The sequence below is a fragment of the Pleurodeles waltl genome, chromosome 5, assembly GCF_031143425.1.
Source record: "Pleurodeles waltl isolate 20211129_DDA chromosome 5, aPleWal1.hap1.20221129, whole genome shotgun sequence".
Classification (NCBI taxonomy): domain Eukaryota; kingdom Metazoa; phylum Chordata; class Amphibia; order Caudata; family Salamandridae; genus Pleurodeles; species Pleurodeles waltl.
The window spans coordinates 1,340,289,809-1,340,305,343 of record NC_090444.1 but is presented as its reverse complement, the minus strand read 5'-3'; positions in this window follow the sequence as shown (position 1 = coordinate 1,340,305,343).

Genomic DNA, 15,535 nt, shown 5'->3' with positions numbered 1-15,535 from the left:
GCAAGATGGCGTCAGCCGGTTGCCTAGCAACTGTTCAAGCTATTCAGCAAGTCAGGAGAGGTGTCTGGAAGGTGGTGTCAGGTGGAAACAGGGAGTCTCTGGAGAGAGGCTCATGTTGCTGCTAGTCATGCTGGAGAGTGGGGAAACAGGCTCACTGATGCCACGCTGCAGCTGGCATTAAGTAGCCTGGTGGGATGGGCGGGATGGAGGGCAGCTCAAGGCGGGGCCTGTGACGCATTAGCATCATAGTCTGGGGCAAGATGGTGTTGGCCAGTTGCATAGCAACTGTTTGCACTGAGTGGGGAAACAGGCTGTAATGTAATGCTGTGATTAGAGACGATATGCAGAAAATAGGAATAGAAGTGTGCTAATTAATGGTGTGCAAAGTTGAGTAGTGTTTTGCTCATGAAATAAGTGTTATTGCAACAAAAACTTTAAAATCATGTGAAGTACCTATACTTCAGCATAAAGGAACTTCTGCCGGAAAATCAGAAACATGACTTTTAGATGTGTTGGGTCACTTGCAAGTTGCAGCATTACCTAGAGGACTTAGAATGAGGATTTTTGACTGTGACCAGAGACACAGCTCCAGCACTGATTAGAGAACTTAGAATGGTGGAGCTACTGACGGGACCAGAGAAGCAGCTAGCAGCACTGCCTAAACGGCTAAGGATGAGGAATTACAACTGTGACCAAAGACACAGCTGCAGAACTACCTAGATGACTTAGAATGGGGAGTTACTGGCGGGGCCAGAGAAGCAGCTAGCAGCACTCTCTAGAGGACCTAGAATGAGGAATTACCACTGGGAATTGAGAATCAGCTAGCAGCACTGCCTAGAGGACTTAGAATGAGGAATTACCACTGGGACCAGAGAAGCAGCTAGCAGCACTACCTAGAGGACTTAGAATGAGGAATTACTGACAGGACCAGAGAAGCAGCTAGCAGCACTTCCTAGAGTACTTAGAATGAGGAATTTCCGACAGGATCAGAGAAGGAGTTCGTAGCATCGTCTAGAGCAGTGTTGTCCGACCTTTTTATCGCCGCGGACCGGTAAATGTTTGATAATTTTTCCGTGGCCCGCTTGTCCCATTGTGTGACAAGCGGGCCACGGAAAAATTATCAAACATTTACCGCCCGCCACAGTGGGGCGGGCCGGTGCCGATTGATCCACGGACCGGCACCGGTCCGTGGCCCGGGGGTTGGGGAACACTGATCTAGAGGACTTAGAATGAGGAATTACTGATAGGACCAGAGAAGCAGCTGCAGCACTGTCTAGAGGATGTAGGTACTTAGGGCCAATTATGAGTTTGGTGGTCCCAACGCGACACTTTCTAAAGGACTAAGAATGAGAAATTACCACTGGCCCCAGAGAAGCAGCTGCAGCACTGTCTAGAGGATGTAGGGACTAAGGGCTGAATATGAGTTTGGTGGTCCCAACGCTGGACTGCCAAACTCATGGGAGGATGTCACCTATTACAAAATGTCCGCCAGTCTGACCTGGCTGACTGTCAGAAACCTTGAAATAGAGCGTTCCTTCCGGTCAGACCAGAAGTAACAGTGCCACAAGATAGCACTCGGCTCCCTTAAAGGAGCCCAATGCAATCTCGTAGCACAGAGGGGGCCGACCAGCACCCTGGGAATGTGCACTGTCTGCAAAGTCTGATTGTTTTGCGTGAAAGGTATGAGGAGTAAAAGAAGAAGGGTCTTAACCCCAAATGTATGCATAATTAGTGGCACTAGAGAGACTAGTGCTTCTTGACAGTTGTCATCCAACCCATTCTCTAAGCCCACATGCAACCTTCCTAAGTTGAAATGGCCTGACCCAAATGCTGCATCACTGGCACTTTCCAGACCCAACTTTGCCCACTCAATGCTTCCTGGCAGCACTCCACCACTATCACCCAACACCTTTTTCTCTACCATCATCTCCCACACCTTTTTCTGGTGACTGAGGAAGGGTAGCATCGTGGCACCCTTGCTTTCCTGCTACAGGATACCCCACAGATATCCAGGAGAAGGAAATCATATGGAAGATGAGGATGACATTGAGTTTTCAACTTCGCCTTTGCGAACCAGGTAAAGTTTGGAAACTTCAACTGCCTTTTCAATGGGGGTGGAATTGTTCAGCTTTGCCTGCTACCGCAGGTATAGTAAATTCTTCATGATTTCCTAGATTTAGGACCATTTCTACATGTCTATCTCACCCTGACATGCTATAACAGTTTGTCTATATGAACTTGCACCATTTGACTTTAAGGGGCTTATTATGGGCTGGCAGTCCTAGGACATTACGGGCCGTATTTATACTTTTTGGCGCACAACTGCGCCAACGCAGTTGTGCGTCAAAAAATTTAATGCCAGCTAACGCCATGCCAAAGCGCCATGCGGGCGCCTTATTTATGGAATGACGTTAGCCGGCGGAGCTGCCTGGTGTGCGTAAAAAAAAATGACTTACACCAGGCAGCGCCGGCGTAGAGGAAAATGGAGCTTGGGCGTCACAAAATGGGGCAAGTCAGGCTGAGGCAAAATTTTCGCCTCAACCCGATTAGCGCAATTTTTTTTGACTCCCAACCCCCATTGAAATGACTCCTGTCTTAGCAAAGACAGGAGTCATGCCCCCTTGCCCAATGGCCATGCCCAGGGGACTTATGTCCCCTGGGCATGGTCATTGGGCATAGTGGCATGTAGGGGGGCACAAATCAGGCCCCCCTATGCCACCCAAAAAAAAAAAGAAAATACTTACCTGAACTTACCTTTCTTTCCCTGGGATGGGTCCCTTCATCCTTGGGAGTCCTCCTGGGGTGGGCAAGGGTGGCAGGGGGTGTCCCTGGGGGCATGGGAGGGCACCTCTGGGCTCCTTCCGAGCCCACAGGTCCCTTAACGCCTGCCCTGACCAGGCGTTAAAAAATGACGCTAAAGCGGCTGGACGTAATTTTTTTTTACCCGCCCACTCCCGGGCGTCATTTTTGCCCGGGAGTGTAAATATGGTGCACATGCCTCGGAGTCATTTTTTAGAAGGGAACGCCTACCTTGCATATCATTAACGCAAGGAAGGTGTCCACGCAAAAAATGACGCAAACTCCAAGATCTTTGGCGCTAGACGGGTCTAACACCAAAGTATAAATATGGAGTTAGTTTTGCGTCGGATTTGCGTAAATAAAAACGACGCAAATCCGGCACAAACAGAGTATAAATATGCCCCTACATGTTTGGCAGTGTGGCTGATCACAACCCCTCTTTCCGCCAGCCTTTTCATGGCAGGAACCCCGTCATGAAAAGGCTGGCAGAAAGCCAGTGACCAGGGCACAGGGCAGCTCCTTCACTGCCCAGGGCATGGGCAATGCAGGGTCCCCCCCTGCCCAGCACTGTCAGATTTTGTACTGTCTGCACTGTAGACAGTGCACATTCCGAGGATGCTGGTGTGTTAGGATATTATCCTTGGCCGGTTTCTGCCGGTTAGCCTGGCGGGAACATTGTAATACGCTCGGGCAGAACATCACCGCCATGGCAGTGGTATCCTCCCCGTGAGTGTGATGGTCCCATGTTGGGACCGCCAAACTCATAATGAGGCCCTAAGAGTTCTTAGTCCCTCATCATGAGTGGCCTCTTATTATTGATTTTGATAGAAACAGGAAATTCTGTCAAATCACTATAACAAGCCATTAGCTAATACTGCACGTGGTAGTAATCCATAATTTTCTGAAGCCAGATCCTCAGGTCAATCCTGGAGCAACTTGTCCTATGGAAAAGTCTGGGATTACAGGATAAAATGCAGAAATCGGTGCAATCCATGCAGGGAATTATATGAAATCCCTTGCTAATCTTGCAGTGCAGAATTACTGATATCCCAATTCTGATAATGCTGGATTTTGCAATACGTCTTGGCAGATGCTGAGTGCTTTGTGATGTCAGCGTAAGATGCAACTTCTCAAGGTATTTTTACTAGCATAGACTAGCATACTGTATTATAGAGCTTATGTTTATTTTTAATTTTCCTCAATTCTTATAATAACATGTTGCTGTTATATGACCGTAAAAGATTAACTAATTTTGTGATACTTTTTTGGTATTTTAATGTATGCACTTTACCATGTGTTTGTTAGACTGGACCTGAAATAGTCAATAAATCCCATCCCTGCCCCTAATGTATGCACTTTCCTCATGTTTTATTATTTTGGGTGGGTACTGTTATTTTAAAAAGGTGTGCTAATTACTTTTGTATGTGTGATAATTTAAATTTGTGGTGTTTAACATTGTTTTTTATTTGTTTTAATTTTTTTAACTTAACAATTAATAATGTATTTGCCCTGATCTGAGGTTTATTGAGAGATTTGGTAGGCAGCCTTTTAGTTAAAATATAAATTCATTTGTATCCATTGATTAATTTATGATAATTTGTACATGTTTTTAATTTAAAATTTGTAATTTTTAAAGTCATTGAATTATGTAATTATGTATTTGATTTTAAAAAAGTTATATAATGAGTCAGCTTTATTTGTGGGTATGAGAGGGTAGAGGTTTTTTTAAAGATACTAAGTTATAATTAAATAAAAAGTAAAATATGTTAAATTTCAGTTTTCATTTTTTCATTGTAAAATATATTTTCTTTACATAACAGATTTCAATACTTTTCTTTTAGATTTCTGTATTTTTGGGATGTGGGGTTGCAATTCTTATGTATTTGTAATTTAAAAAAAAATATTTGATTGTTTTCATTTACATTTGAAAATATTTAGTTGAAATGTATTTTTATTGTTTCTAATTTCTGAAATAACACCTGCTTGGCAGTAATATTATTTTTGGAATACTGAATCTGCCCCATCTCCCAAAATATATGCACTTTCCACAATGCCAATTGGGCTATAGTTAGAATAGTAAATGTGACCCCACCTCAATGCATTAATTGTCTTCATTATTTGTTAGACTGGAATCAGAATGGTAGATCTAACCCCTCCCCCAATGTATGCACTTCCCCTAATGTTTTATAGACAGGAATTAGGATAGTACATCTCCCCCATCTAGCTCCTCTCTACAATGCATGCACGTTCCCCAACATTTGTTGGACTGAAGTTAGAACAGTAAATCCGACCCTGCCAAATGTATGCACTTTCATACTGATTTGTTAGATTGGAGATATAATTATAAATCTGCCTACTTCAATGTATGCACTTTATTTTTGTAAGGTTGCAGTCAAAATAGTAAATGTGATACTCTTCAACTATATATGTACTTTCCCCAGTATGTGTAAGGTTGTAATTACAATAGTGCATTTAAGGCACTTTTTATTTATTTTTATTGGTTTTGTATTGGAGTTAGGTTATTACATGCCAATCCATTCCAGATTAGTTTTTAAAGCAGTTTTGAGCATATTTAATTAAAAGTGTATACTTTGAAAATTATTTGATGTAATTTAATTATTTTATAAATGACATTGCCTCAAAAACTATTTATAATATTTTATTAGATTTAAAATATTTTTGGGATATTTTTAAATTGTTAATTATATATCTTCACATTGTGTTTTGTTATTTAAAATAATCGCAATATATTTTACAAAGACTATTTTCTGTAACACATTTATTGTAATGTATAAATTAGTTTATTTGTTATTGATTGATAAAATTACTTTAGCGTACATATTTAACATGTTTTAGATGTATTATGCTGGTTAATATTTTATTTTTATGTTAACATTTTCAAAATATTAATAAATAATGTCTCTTTGATTTTAAATTACAATTAAATACAAATAAGTACCAATATCATGTTGATATTTTGGGCCACAATATTTTGGTAGTTGATATGTTTGCACTGTACATTATTTGTATGTAAGTAAGTAAGTATGTAAATGATATTATTGTACCACAATATTTTTGTGACTGATTTATGTCACAAAACATTAGTTGGTAGTCTCAGAGCTATTTGGTTAAAAAAGAATATATATAAAAGAGAAAATTAATAATAGTCTAGGACACAGGGGAGCTTGTTGCTTACATGCACAAGGTGGAGTTTGCTGGGAAAAGCCTGCAGCAGCAAAATAAAGTGGTCCTTGGTGTAAGACTGGTACATTAGTAGGATATAATTTCAGGTGGATTTTTGTGAACTACAGTGTGGGACTGGAATTTGTGTAAACCTGATGGAAGAGGAGGGATTTTAGAACCCATCTGAAATAGGTTCTTAGGCCTCTTGGTTTGCGTATACCTTTAGGGCCATATTTATACTTTTTGACGCAAAATTGCGCTAACGCAATTTTGCGTAAAAAAAATTTGCGCCGTCTAACGCCATTTGGATGCGCCATGCGGGCGTCAAATTTATACTTTGACGTACGGCGGCGCAACCAACAGGTGGGAGTCATTATTTCGTGACGCAGACAGCGTCGGTCTGTCGTAAAGGAAACCAACGTAAATGCGACGCACATCACTGTGGGTCGATTTACGACAGCGCAATCGTGAAAACGCCGTTTTTTTTCATGCAATTGCGTCACATTTTTGCGCGAAAACTGCCCTTTTAGGAGAGGAGACCCAAAATGGATCCTAGATGCCCCAACAGACCCCAGGAGGATGAGAGCAGACCAGGAACCAGCCAGGAGGAAGCATACAGGAACCAGGACATTTAAAAAAAAAAAAGAAAGTGTCGCTTCAGTGCAGAGGAGCAGGAAATCCTGGTGAAAGAGGTGACGGAACACCAGCACCAACTTTTCATCACCTCCAAATTGCCACTCAGTAGGAGAGAGGCCATCTGGAAACAAATTGTGGACAAGATTAACAGTGTGGCTGAAGAACGCCGGACAGTCACCGAGTGTAAGAAACGCTGGCATGACTGCAAACGTAGGACCAAAGAGAAAATGGCCAGGAACAGGAAGGCAGCAATGCAGACTGGAGGGGGGAGTCCAGCACAACAGGAGGCCCTGGACCACATGGAGGAGATGGTTGCAGCCGTCATCCCGGAGGAGATCGTCACAGGGATTCAAGGACTGGACAGCGCAGACTACCACGACACTACGCACATGCAGGGTAAGTCGCATGGGGAATCCTAATACAATAATGGGGACTGTAAGGAGGGGGGGTTACCTACTACACAATGCATGTAAGTCAGCACATATATGAAGTGGCATGGGGAAAGGGGCACGGCAGGGGGGCATGCCCAGTACTGACCGAAGCTGGGGCACGACAAAATACAGCAACCACAACAGTCCCACGGGGACATCCTGTAATTACAACAAGAGAGCCAAGGGAAAGCAGTGACAGGTGGGAAGGACACTACCTCAAATCCACATCCAGGCACTTGTATTGCAAAATCTATTCTACATCAACTAGGTCCCTATCTGTAATGCAGTAGCAAATACAACAACTGTAACTTAACTGCAAACACAGTTGACAATAACACCTCTCATATCTGTGCAGCTATAGTACCAAATGGCAGAAACCCCACCCTGGAACATACATACCTAAATTAGGGGGTGAGGGTGACATCTGCAATTACTCCTAGAAATAAGACAAAGGTACCAGTACACTCAAATGCCGAATGTCCATAACTGACACATACATAAGCCTAAGTAAACAGCAATAGGAGCCACACAGCACTAACGATACACACATGCTGCATACGTCAGGGTCCCTCACGTGCCTGGCTAACAAGGCTACATCACTAATGTCATACTGCTCAGACAACAACATTGAGGAGGGGACACAGGCAACTGGTCACTGAAACACACCTGCAAAGTCGGACAAACAAATAGGACCTTCATACGATAAACAGGCCAATCCAATTCAAAACACATCACCCAACATCATCTCAAAACATCAAGAATGTTTACATCCATACCACATCCTAACATTGACATGCATAGGTAATGCCACGTTACATGTACAGATCATGCAATGTGAATAAAAAGTGTATGGGGCAGGGCCTGAGAGGCAAGTGTGCTGGCAGGGCAGTCACAACACCCACAGTCAGTCAAAGTGTAGTGTGGCAAGTGAAACATATACTTTGCGCATTAGCCTCAGGCTGGAGGCCTTTGTGCATCTTACCCTGAATGTACTTATACTCATTTGCTCACATCTAAGTGCCTCAGAGCAATTTGCACTAAATGATTCTCATTGCCCTTCCTATCAGTTAATGTAGCAAATAGTCAGTCCTAAGGTGTTGTCAATTAGTCAAATCACACTGTTTTGCCTACTTCTGCACTGGAGTTTGCCAGAACATATTCACTCTGTGCCCCAGTCAAGGATACCGTCTGGTACGTTGCTGATAGATGTGGTAGGGGTCAAGGTTTGGCATTCCTGCTTAGGGAAACTTTGTCATCACCATGACATATGTCTTTTACATTCACTCCCTTGTCCCAAGACACGCATGGGGGAGTTTCCAAACAGAAAATAACAACTAGATGCTGCCTGCCTTGCTGCTGATGCACAACCAGATCCTAGCCCATTCCTCTGATATGAGGGATGATGTCTCCCCTGTGATTCTGACAGGCAACCTCCAAACTTAACAAGCTGTGCTATACATAGAACATGCAGGGGGAGAGTAGAAACAGTTAGGCACCATGAAAGCTGTGTACTAATGTATTACTCTCCTGCGGACTATTTCAATTCTAACAGTGTGTATTGTTTGTGTAAATGGGGCTCACACCTAAATTCCTACAAGTCAGTTGTACAATGAAACTTCATATCAAACTAATACTGTCTATGTCATTTGTGTATGGGAACCTACCGGAAAAGATACAAATGTGTAGGACCTGAGTGACCACCACTTCCCTGAGAAGTTCCAAAGATGTCATGCGCTCGGATGTCTAAACATTCCTTTGATGTGGGAGACCAGAGGCACTGCTAGTTAGTCTTAGCTAAATTGAATATCTGGGTGACAGAGTTATTTTCAACTGGGTCAAACTTAGTCCCCCACACCATTAGCTATCCTGCTGCCTAGAAAGCCAAGAATCACATGTTGGATAATGAGAGCCCACCCTACAAAATGTCCCTCCATAACAATAGTGAAACACCGAGTGAGGAGTAGGAGAAAAAAACGCCTATTCCTAAATAATTACAAAGCAACACCTAGAGGCGACCTGGCAGACATGTCTGAAAGATCCATATCAAACATGTGACACACAGGTGGGCCATAGGCCTACAACAATGCCCTATGACGGACAGCAGATACCTAGACAAACACAGAGTACAATGTTAAGGCATCCAAAGGCTTGTATCTTACTGCAAAATTGTCACAACACAGACACACTAATTGTACCCTGTTTCATTGCAGAGGAACACGGATCTCCTGCTGATCTGCCTGTCCATGAGTTCCCTGATGACATGGATGACGACACCATCAACCTCCCACAAGAGACCATTGACATGGTCCTTGAAAGCCTCCAAACCCCACCTTCAGTCACAAGGAGGAGCACAGAAGAAGCAGCCACCACAGTAGAACCACCCGCCACCCCAATTGTAAGACCTGCCAGCTCCAACACAGCTGAGGACTCTGACGACACTGGCACCAGCTTCGAAAGAACTGTCGTTGGGGTCCAGCGGGAGCTGGCCAAGGAGGTGCGGGTGGGGATGCAAAATATGGCAGCCAGCCTTGAGGGGGTGTGTTTGTGCATGTTGTCAACTGCTGATCAGGCAGCTGCAATGCAAGCCAGAAATTTTTTCTTGGAGGACATTTCAAAAACACTGAAGGAAATTGGCACAGCTGTCATCCAGTTGACACAACAACTCAAACTGCAAGCCACTCAACGTGTGCACAAATGCAACATAGAACCCCTCAGGGCCGACCTGGCTGCCTACCATCGGGATGTGGCTGCCATTCTGAAAAACCAGCAGGCCCTCCTTGCTGCAGTACTGCCCTTCCTTACTCAACAGGGATCAGCCCCCGGGATGTCTGCCTCCATGTCTTCTAACACTGAGGTGTGTGTTGCCCCTTCACAACCAACAACAACAAGGACACACCAGGCAACACACACATCAGAAGAAGAAGACATGGAACAGATAACATTCACACGCAAGAGTACCCGGAAGCCCTAGTCCCTGCACCATGCCCTACTCTGACCAAGGTCCTACGTTTTGACACATGCCAGTCTCACTACAACTAACCTCAATGACTGTTCGGCAATCCACTGTCTGACTTGTCCACCTTGCCAGTGAATGTTTCTCTCCTACCATTTGGCATTTCATGTTCCTCTGCACTGTCTGTGACATCACCCCAGCATGTCAGGAGCATCATCCACACCCCTTCTGTAGGATCACCATGTAATAATGCACCAGAAAGGAGTCAGCAAACATGGTGAATGGACATTTTGCACAACACCACTTATGAATAAATATCACTTGCACACCTATTGTGTCTCTGTGTCATTTCAAAATTCAACTGTGCAGTAGATAACTCCAAAGTGGCTGTGTGGAAACCATGTCGATTCTCTATACTACTGTCCTGATTTCATGTATACTGAATCATCTGTGCAGTGGCCAGGATTGCATCATAGCTTTACTATACTGAGGAAAATAACTGATGAAGGGACTAAGCACACACAATCATGCTGTGTTGGACAGAATGATGCACCATCTATAGCTATTCTACACAACTAATGGTGGCAGAGAAATGTAGGCACCATGCAATACTAAAATTTGAAATTATGCTGTAGAATGAAAGGAATGATAAACAAATTACACTGCATCAATCACCCTTACGGCGTATACTTCCATGAAGGAAAGTCATGCTGAATCAGTACACACATGATGTAGGTCAGCAATGATAGCAACAAGACAAGAGTGTGAACAAATCATCATCTATAAAGCTCTCCCTGAACTTCACAATGCTGTCCGACCTATCTATTTACCTACAATAACAAGTCTGGAAGCACTCTTTGTGAAGTAGGATACATACCAACCCCAAACCTTGATGATCAATGCACACTACCAATGGTGGCTCTCCAACATGGTGGATACTTACCAAGTTAGCACACGGGTAGCTGGCATGTTAAACCTCATAAGCATGGGGATAGGGAGCATGGAACACAAATGTCATACTTAACATTTCTGCTACCCTGATGTCAAGGCCATGAAAAGGTAGCACCTAACGCATCAGGTAAAGGGTTAACAATTTTTTTATTTAAAAGTAGTAATAAAAGAGGCAACTAAGGGAAAGGTAAACCTACACTAATCTAACCTGACTACTACTAACCCACAACTGTCCCTAACTAACCTAAGCTAAACTTACTCTACACATGTAACGAAACGATCTAAACATCAACCCCCCACCCTCCATTAAGAGACAAGACACATGCAGGACAACACTTACTAACCTACACACATACTATACTATCCTAAACAAACATATATTTTTTTGTATTTTGTATTTTTTATATTTTTTATTTTTATTTTTTTTTATTAAACAGGAATCCCAACATTGCCCCCCACCCACCCACCCACACAAAAATATTAGATAGAAAGTATAAGGACCCCCCACTCTCTTACCTAACACTAACTAAGCTAATTACCTATACTTATCCTATAACTAACCCCCCAAACCCAACTAACAGTATGAAAAGAGGAAAGAGGGGAGAGGGGAGGGGTAAAAGTTCAGGAGGGCAAAATAACTAAAGATTTGCCCTCTGAAGTGTGCGCCGGATGGAGCGCACCTTCTTTTTAACCTCTGCCATGTCCTCCGTCAGGTTGTCCACCTTTTGAATTAACCTGTCCAGTTTCCTAGACAATGCCTGGAAGGCTGCAGGGTCAATTGGAGGGTCACTGCTGGTCTGCGTGCCGGTGGAGGTGGAGATTGTCGCTGGAGTGGAGTGGCCACGGGACAGCCCTGCTCCCAACACACGGCTGGGTCCAGGTCTTGAGGAAGATGGCTGGTCCGTCGCTGGGTCCCCTTGGGCAGACCTGGTGGTTGTAGGTGGCACCGTTGGTGGAGCCTGTGGTGTGGCATACCACCCCCTGGAGGCCCGATCGGAATTGTATCTGCGGGCCATCCTCCGATACCCACACTGCACCTGCAGGATGTGCCTGTACCTCATTGCCCTGTGCTCAAAATGGTTGCGCTCTGCGGCACTCAGGTTTGCAGCTGTGAAGAGAAAAGGGAAATATTGAGCATTGAATTTACAGTGGGTTGAATCCCACAATGGCTCATTTGTCCATTACTAGAAATATATTGTATGCAGCAATTGTTACAACATAGTTCACGGAAATGCTCAGAGGAAGTACATGTGAATCATGCATCCCTAAGGTCATATCACACCTAGCATATCCATGTCTCTACATGATGGATGACATCACCCTAAACTACTCATCCAAATCATACCTAAGGCATTTGACATTATGGCACCAGCTCTTCCGCATACTGACTTCAGTACATATGTCATTCTATGTGATTACACTCACACTCCTCACTCAATAGCATTTTTAATTAGTTGTGTGCTAAGATTGAACCCCTGGCCCAGAATCATGTGTCCACAGTAGGTGTCAGATGTAGGAATTTAGGAAAATCAACTAGCAAACTGCAAAGCAGAATGGTGTCTCTGACACCGTCTGCGAGTCGCTATGGGGTCCCTAAAACCCACCTCATGAACATCAATGATGTGGGTTCCAAGTTGCCCCACCTTAGCAACATGGGCACTCACGGGGATGGTGGCCTGCTGGGACCAGCAGAACTCCATAGACGTGACTGTTTTTAAATTAAGCAAGTTATTTCTCCCCAAGTGTAGGCCGTTTACCGGAAAGAAAAATGAGCTGCAATTATTTTTAAATCACAACAATTGTACTTGGAAATTTTCACGGTTATTATTGGTCCCTTAGACCACTGGCTTTTTTGCGCAGGATTTCTTTAGTCCACTCACAAAGGCTGAAGCTTTACAATGAGGACCCCTTCCAGTCAGCAAGGTGGTTACCATCCACTTCAAGTGGATGATAACAGCTACTCACTTTGCAACCACGTACTCGGTTGCAAATGGGATTGCCTACCACTGTGATTTGCAAGTAGGTCTGGTAAAACCCTTCATTATATCAATTTTGAAAAGCATTTAACTCATATGTACATGACCACCAAAGACATTTTGGATTAGGAAACAGACGTTTGCAAATCCCACACAGATATTTATGCCATTTGCAACGTGTAGACATTTTTCTCACTCTGGCCCAAGGTACTAACTCAAGTCACAAAAGGTGTTAAGTACGTGTAACATACTGGTTGCTACAGTCCTAGGTACCCTGTTTCACAGTAACATCCCAGTCTTTGTGGGTGGTGTGGGAAGAACAACCAACAATCCCATGTTCAATGCACACCCAGGAGTGTACAGAAAGTGCAACAATTATGTGCCTTCACACACAACACCTATGAAGGGCTAGCAACACGTTGTAGTCAGCCCAACCTTGTCACATCCCAGGTCCACACATGTCAAAATGTTATGACTTAGCCCAACATAACATACTATTGGTGAGGCATGTTTAACAACACACACAGGGGAGGTAGTACACCCATTCACATGATTCAACTGAACACCTAGGGCATTGCACTCAAGTCACACACACTTCGAGTTCACCTTGTGGAAGTACATGCCCATGGAAGATCCAACCTACAGTGTACACAGTCCATCCTCAACTAGGAAGAAGCACTTGTCATCAATGCCATGTGCCTAAGCTATCTGGGAGACTGTCAGTCTGATATGCAGACTCAATTCATGGCAAGTCCCTGACCAAGTCTAACATTGACCAGTCTATTAGAAATGAGTCATACCATTCCCAATTGCCGCCATAATTGAATGGGCTACAGCCCCTCAATCTGAGAGATGACTACGTATTGCTTTGCAGAAACATAATTCTAATTTGATATCACACTAAAAGAACAAAGCCAATGAACGGCCAGCACATCAAATCATGAATTCTCTTGAACACACAGTAATCCATCATGCGTCATTACCAAACAATGTAAATAGCACTCAGGGGACACTCACTGTAGGTATCGGGGTCGTCAAAATGGGCCACCTCTCCCACGGTGTACGGGGCTGGTCCACCTGTAAAGCATGAAACAAAGATTATACTCAGACTGGGTGAACGGACAAAAGATTTCTGTTACAATGACACTGTGTGAAAATGACATGGTAATGATAGACTTTCACACATGCTCATCCTGCATGGATCACTTTGTATTCAACATTAACATTGGATGAGTCTCCTGCTCCAGTGTCACACCCTACTACACTCATGCAGTGGTCAGGACAGTCAGGTGTCGTCCAAGTTAATCCTCCATTAGTATGCCCCAACAATAATGTTATCCATACATCTCAGCATGTGCATCCCCGAGAGACATTCCAAAACTGGTTCCATTAGGACTGCATGACCACTCACAATTAAATAGGCTATTTGGACAGGGTCAACAGACAGCAAACAGACACACATGTGACATATGTGTGAACAACATGACTAACTTCATGTGACGTGACGGCAACACACATGTATAGCATCATCATGTGTTTCCAATTTTCTGTCTAGCTATGGCGTCTGCATATGTAGGTATGTTGTTTCTACATGACGTACTCACTGGCCATTATGACCAGTGGAGTACAAATGGAGCCGTTCACGTGTTGCTTTTCTGACACAAAGGCAACACTACATTACATGCAGCTACAGGCATCTGGTATGTGTTGCAAAAATGATCCATCGGACTGGTAGCATAGGTCTTCATACACATTCTGCAACAAATACACATTAGGACACATATGTATACCTTTGTAGCGCAGCATTTGAAACATTTTGGGACGCAGAGAGGGGGCGACTTAGCATAATACAAATAGATGTTGAATATATAAAGCTGTCATTGCGTGTACATGTGTTGCAAGAATGGGGATTAATGTGTATAACCATGGGCCTAGGTTTCCCTGGCATTACACACACTCAGCTACTTATTTTGCAGGTTCGCTAACAATCATCACATGTTCACACACCGATTTCTGTCATTCCCATGTAATTGTTTTTTACTCACCAACATGGCCACCAATCTGGAGTCCCAGGTGGTCCAGCAGGTCCTGTTCCCTGGTGATCAGATCTGCCCAGCGGTGCTTGAGTTGGTGTACATTCCTGAGACTCCCATAGACCCGGACCAGGTGATGGCGCACCTTCTCCCACCGGATTTTCCTGGCCTCCGTGTGATACCCCTGTATCACACGGCCCCCAGCTTCCAGCATTAGTGGGAGGAAATGGCTTACGAGCCATATGAACCCCCCCAATTCGTCTTCCCCCATCCTGGACAGGCGAGGCCTACCTGACATATTGAGAGGGATAAGAATGTACCAACAAAATATAAAATATAAAGGGGGAAATGGGGAAAGGTAGAGGTGTGAAAGAAAAAGGAGAAGTAGAAAAATAGCCCAACTAACCCCCCAAACTATGCTACCCACAACAGACTCCCACAGACAATACAAACTATCACAGGTATAGACAAAATAACACTAAACAGACTGAGACAATGTGATACAACAATAATAGATTGACACTAAGACAAAATACAAGGCACACAGGACACTAGAGCAGTAAAACACACGAC